Source organism: Bombina bombina, chromosome 7 (genome assembly GCF_027579735.1).
Source record: "Bombina bombina isolate aBomBom1 chromosome 7, aBomBom1.pri, whole genome shotgun sequence".
Taxonomy (NCBI): Eukaryota; Metazoa; Chordata; class Amphibia; order Anura; family Bombinatoridae; genus Bombina; species Bombina bombina.
In genome coordinates, this window is record NC_069505.1 from 443,383,627 (window position 1) to 443,390,419 (window position 6,793).

A 6,793-nucleotide genomic window follows, 5' to 3' on the forward strand; every position below is an offset into this window, starting at 1 on the left:
GTAGAGGACGATGACCGTTGCAAAGCATTCTGGGTCACAGGAGACTGTGTGAAATAAGCAATTAGTAAGAGACAAACTAACCAGAACTTGTACAACCCAAAGCCTTCTCCGGTGTGTGACAATAATAAATCCCACTCAGGTTTTCTGAGCACAGAGAGTTCTCAGTCTGTTTGAGTAATGAACTCCCAGGCAAAGATAAAGTGCTCACTCATTGGTCTGTAATCCCAGCAGGATTATATGTGAGCTGTGGTCCCCTTACCGAGTGCTCATTAACATCCTTATTAGCAGCAGAAGGAGGCTGGCCCTGGTGTCTCATCTGCAGCCCCCTGGGGTCAGTCCCGAGCCCCCTCCCCTCACAACAAGCGAGAAGGATCCGGCACAGACCTGGGAGGAAGCATCACCATGAAGACACAGGAGCCGTGAGACATAATGCCTCATTAGCATCCTCTGACAGTGACCTTGCAGCGCTGAGGATATAGGGTGTGATGCAGACGCTCAGCTGGGCGGAGGGGGACCTGTGGGCAGTGAGGGCCTATGTTACCATGGCAACTAAGGAGGATGCTTAAGGGGAGGATCTAATCTAGTGACATATGGTCCTAACCAGGGAGAGATACAGTTGTTCTAGCTTCCTGTCACTGTCTACCAATAGCACTTTTATAGCTACCAGCTTCTCACTGATGGGGACAATGTCCCTCCTGCTGGACTCTCTACCCTCAGCAACATCAACATGTTTTCCTCATTTTATTATATTTACAGTGAACCATTTTCAGTCATATTTAAAGGGACATTCCAGGCAAAATTGGAATCCACATGGATGCATTTCGGTTTTGGATAGAACCATTTTTGTAATATACATTGTATTAGCAATAATGATTCTAATAAAAGCTATAGCTGTTTCAAAAGTGTATTTAAGTATGCAACGTGCACCAGCATTTTAAACACAGCACTTGTACCAATTGGTAATGACTCAATTGGTTATTTGCTGACATGATACAAGCCCCACTGGTGCTCTGAGCAACTGCAGCATTAAAATGCTGGTGCACTGAGAATATCTAGCTATGCTTCATGTGCACGAGCAGAGAACAATGTTAACACTAAAACAGTGATAACTTATAAGCATTATTGCCAATCCATGTATATTGTAAATATGTTTCTATTTAAAGACGTAATTCTTCTACATGCATTTAAAGGGACATAAAATACTTTAAGATGGTAATATAAAATAAATCATATATATAAAAAATCTCTACAATAAACTTTCATTATTTATTTTGTCCCCTTTTCCTGTAATTCCACTTCCTGTAAGAAATGGAAGCACAGAACATCGTTGGGTAAATTTTTGACTGTCACGGGTCAAACCATTTATTAAATAACTTCTATAACTGAACCGACAGGCAAGATGGCGGCAAGAACTTATCACTAAACATAACCCAGCGCTGCTGGAGGTAAACATCCCAAAACGGAAACTGCAGCAGAGAGGCTCTCTGCTCAAGGAAACGCTACTGAGGGATGTCAAGCTCTTGTGACCCACCCACAAGGGGAAGGAGGGGCACCCCACGTGTACTTGGGGACGTCCACCCCTCTCACTTTCAGATCGGTCATTGCTCACCCCTTTTCGCCCTTTCCTACGCAACAGGGCCGCTACCTCCCGTCACAAGATAGCATGAAAATTATACACTTGACGCCACCCTAACCAACCACAATCTGCTTATAGGCGGGTTACTATAGAATTCCTAATATCTGCAATAAAGATATCTAGGGCTACATTCTCTAGATGAACCCTATCCCTCCTATAGTACTGCAGCTTGTCGGCTGTGATGGAATCGTGTTCAATCACAAATCCTCCCACCCCCGTGACGGTCTTGCCTACTGAGGCATTTATCTTTTTCCGCACCCTATAGGTTGCGCTGTGACTAGCCATGTGTCGCCATTCCAGTCTGGGAATCATATTGGACCACCCTTTTTGACATTCGGGATTCTAGTCCTAATCCATGCAATCCCGGCCTGCATGATTTTTATCAATTCTAACACTGGAATGGCGCCCACATCGTTACCCCCAAGGTGGATGATCAATATGTGAGGCTTACCCCAGCGTACCAGGGCCTCAGATATAAGGGGGGCTAACCTAGGCCAACACATACCCCTTTCCCCTAACCATCTAACTGATGCCTTATGGGAAGGGAACCCCAGGGATTGACCCCCGGACAGGGATAAACAACGGATGCAGGCCTGATGCACATACGAGTGCCCCACGATCCACACTCTCTTGGTGCCTTGGGATGCTCCTGCAATGACAAACAGTGTAAAAAACACAAACAACCCAGATGTTTTAACAATAAAAAAAACTGGGTGAACATAACCCCGGTACCTATTAGAACGCCATCTACCCAAATGCCAAATGACTTCTGCGGAGGAGCCTGTCAGCACAGCATTAGTCGCGGCCCCTATGCAAAAGGAGTGGGAAGCTATACTATTTACATCTAAACCTGCTGCTGCCATTGCTAAGACCTTGCGGAACTGATAGATGGATAACGCATACCCATTAGCATGCATTAATAGAGACCCCGGTTTAGCGGGTCTACATTCCCAGAATTGGGTAAGGGCAGATACTGGGCAACACGACCCCGATGTTTTGAGCATAGAAATCCAAACCCCTTTACCCTTCTGATCTGTTTTTGACCGCGGCAGATACAACAGAGAATCCGTTGAAAACCGTAAATGATCAGCCAACAGGCCCTTGTCAACCTGTATTTTAGAAGAGGATACTAACACGCCTACCCTAAGGGCTGCGGAATAAGTAAGGACGAAAGCTGCACGAAATAACAAAAACTCGTATTGCGTAGTGCAAACCTGCCCTAAAGCCTCGACCAGCCGCTCAAGCTGGGCTAGGGTAATGGGCTCTCTAGGGTCCTTATGCTGGGGTTGCGATCTTTCCCACCCTTTTACTACCTGCCGCACGAAGAAGGCGCTAGTCGGGTCAGGCATGCCCATGGTGCAAAAGAAGAATGACAATGCTGCTAGCCGAGAGTGTATAGCTCCATGACGAACCCCCGACTGCCTAAGAATCACCAGCCAGTCACACAGTGTAACTTGTGATGCCTCCACCGCTTCCAAATTCCGATGTTGACAGAATTGTTCCCATTCATCCCACAAGCTCACATACGAGCGCCAAGTGGATGGAGCTAGAGAAGCACGGACTAAAGGGAGCAGGGATATCCATGACTGAGAAGCTGCCAAAGAAAACCAGGACAGGGTAAACCTTCTGGAGCAGCATTAGGTGCAAGACGTCTAAAATTCACCCAATCAAATCTCGACAGAGCATCAGCAAGGACATTATTGACCCCAGGGACATGTTGAGCCTGGAAATGAACATTAAGCTCTAGACCTCGCAACACCAGGCGTCTCAGCAGGCAAACCACCACAGCAGAAGTTGCTGATAGATTGTTTACCGCATGAACAACACTGAGGTTGTCCATCCAGAAAACCACTGTCTTATTTGCAAAGCATGTTCCCCGTAACTCAACTGCTAACACTATCGGGAAGAGTTCTAATAGGGTGAGGTTTCGAATCAAACCCCTCTCTTTCCCAGTCTGAAGGCCAAGGATCTGCAGACCATAGTCCTTGAAAATAAGCCCCGTATCCTTTATCTGTTAATAAATGTAATGATTGGCTAGATGTAGGGGGCAAGCGCCAAAGACAGATGCCGTTAAAATTCCTCAAGAAGTCTTCCCACACCCGCAAATCGGCCCTCATGCCATCAGTGATCCCGATTCTCTTTGACGGTGTGGAAGGAACCTTTAGTTTACTTTCCAACCTTCTGTTGAAAAATCTCCCCATGGGGATAACTCTACCCGCAAAATTAAGGAGGCCTAGCAAGGATTGAAGTTGGTGGAGGGCAATATAACTACTGGCAGAAGTTGACTGGACTGCTAGTAACATGGATTGCACTTTGTCGGGAGGTAACCTGCACAACATCGCCTCCGTGTCTATTTGAATACCCAAAAATGTGAGACAAGTGCAAGGACCCTCGGACTTATCTTTGGCCAGGGGGACCCCAAATTGCGACATAAGATCTCTCATGGTCTGCATGAGTAGCTTGCAATCCTGCGAATCCTTTCTTCCTACTAGGAGAAAGTCATCAAGGTAGTGAGCTATGAAATCACCGCCCACCCACTGGTTGACTGCCCAATGCAGGAAAGTACTAAACGTCTCAAAAAGAGCACATGAAAGGGCACAACCCATAGGAAGGCAACGATCCACATAGTAACCGCCTTCAAACTTAATTCCCATAAGGTGAAAGGCTGCTGGATTTAGCGGCAACAAACAGAAGGCAGCCTCAATATCTAATTTCGCGAGTAAGGCCCCTCAGTCGACCTCACCAACTCAAGGGCACTATCGAACGATTGGTACTTCACTAAGCTCAGATCTGGGTTAATGGCATCATTAACGGAAGTGCCCCTGGGGGGAGAAAGATGTTGGATTAAACAAAATTTTCCGGCTTCCTTCTTTGGGACAACCCCCAAAGGAGACACCACTAAACTTGGGAGGGGGATGGAAGGAAAAGGGCCAACAATCCTTCCCAAACTAATTTATTTGGTCAGTTTGAACCTAACGACCTGTAGAAACTGATAAGCAGATTTCAAGTTTCTAAGGCAAGAGGCCCCCTTTATACCCTGAATTATTGGAATATGAAAGCCATGCAAAAAACCATCCAACAACAGCTTTACGGCGTGACGGTCTGGGTAATGGCGCAGCCAAGGCTCAAGGGCGTGAACCCTCACTGGAGTTGATGCCCTTTGTAACAGTCGCGAATCTGTTTGTGCCTCTACCCGTTGGAACTTCCTTTTTCTTGGGGAATTCATTGCCGGGGTGAGAGCCCCCGCAGAACTTACAGGAATGACGAAAGGTGCAGGAGCTACCCCTATCACATTTGCCCTCTTGAAATGCCCAACAGGCACCCCCTTTACATTTACCCTTTGGATAATGAAAGGACTGCCCAGGGGCCCCAGTGGATGTGGAGGAGGGAGCATGAGAGCCCAGACGCTGCCAGAGGTGGGTGTCTGTGGTGTCAAACGTGAGCACCGGATTCCCAGTCATCTTCTGTCTGAACTCCGAATCGTAATCCCTCCACGCCCCATCACCATACCTCCTCTGTATCCAGTGTATGTTATCTGTATATTTCAAGATAGCATGGCACTGACTGGGGTATTTTTCTAAATAGCATGAAGAGTACACTCTGAAACAAATTAACCATTCGTCAAAAGTTTCCGGGCGCTTGAACCTTTTAGGACCAGTGCCATCAGCACTCTTTTCTTTCTGTCTGTAAGCTTCTGCCGAAAGCTCAAAGACATTAACATATTTACCTTGCTGAATTTTCTTGACTGTTTTAGGTTTCAAGTGTCCATGCAAGGAAGTGGTGTAAGTGGGCAATGAATCACTGTGTAAGGCAACCTTTCGCTCTGAAATGAGGTTGGGTAAAGGGCGCTCAACTCTCTGGCCTGACGTTTCTGGGGAATGTTCCATTAATACTAATTGCTGCTGACCTGCTCTTTTAAAAGTACCCCCTTGGAATTCCTGCCACATCTTTTTAACCATTGAAAACATACGTTGTTGGCCCTTAGTGTTTAGCCCCAATGAAATGTCACTGTCAGAGTCTGATTCTGTTAGTGATAAGTCTGCCATGTCAGGTCGGTCATGTATAAATGCCCCAGTCTTACAATCTGCAGAGGATGCCGCTGCCTGAGTTGTGCCAACCAGTGGGGCGTCTCTCCTTGGTTCACTAGTTGCTGACTGTTGAGCCGCTGCCGCTAGCGCTAGATCATCTCACGCTCCAACTAGGTTAGATGCCTGAAGAGGGATACTTGCTAGACCAGATACTGCTGACGAGACAGAACCAGCTTGAGCCATACCCTGCAAAATAGATAAAATTTTGTGAACACAATGAACACCAGTGTTGGAAGGATTAGCACTCTCTATTCCTACAGCCTCCCTCCCCATTGTACTGCACCCTGACGCTCCCTGCAACTGATGCATGTTAGTATTGTGCCCCAGCCTAACTATATCCCCAGTGGGGAGTGAAAGAGTGTCCCTAACAGTAAAGGGAGGATTCTGAACATTCATACCATTACTAACATTAGTTCCAGATGCACTGTCCAATGTAATAATATTATGTGGCCCATTCACGCTGTCAAGTGAAGTGTTAACAGATACATTCGCCATTTCATTCGCAATCAGCACCTTTATGCCTGTCTGTAAGGATGCCCTATCAGTTGCACGCATACCACTCATACGCTGTGAAATTACAGGGCTAATAAGGCCTCCCGCAGTATTACTGCATTCATTTGACACATCAAGCGCAGCGCTGCTACTATAAACATCACCCATATTCTGCGCATAACATTCATTCCGTTTTTCATGTTGATCAATCCTAGCCTTTTATACCTCGTATCAAAACAAGTGTACAAGTTTTGCCCCTCTAATTGCCCCCAAGGAGACTGGCAATCATTTCCCTACCGGTGTCCTCTCATGGTACTCACCTGCGGCATGTATGAAAGGACCCGGTTGATTGCCGCCATCTCCTTCCTTGTCCGGGTGCGAATGAGGCTGAATGACGTCACCAGAAGGGGCGGGGCTTCCCACGCCCACTTCCGGAATTACCGACGGATCATGAGATGCAGGACACAGCAAAGAGGGTACAACACTACTCTATTGTAGAGCATGGAAACATACATCTGGCAGCTTAGTCTCGTTCTTGGTGGGATTTACTGTGTCCCTCTCTGGCAGTGAAGAAGTT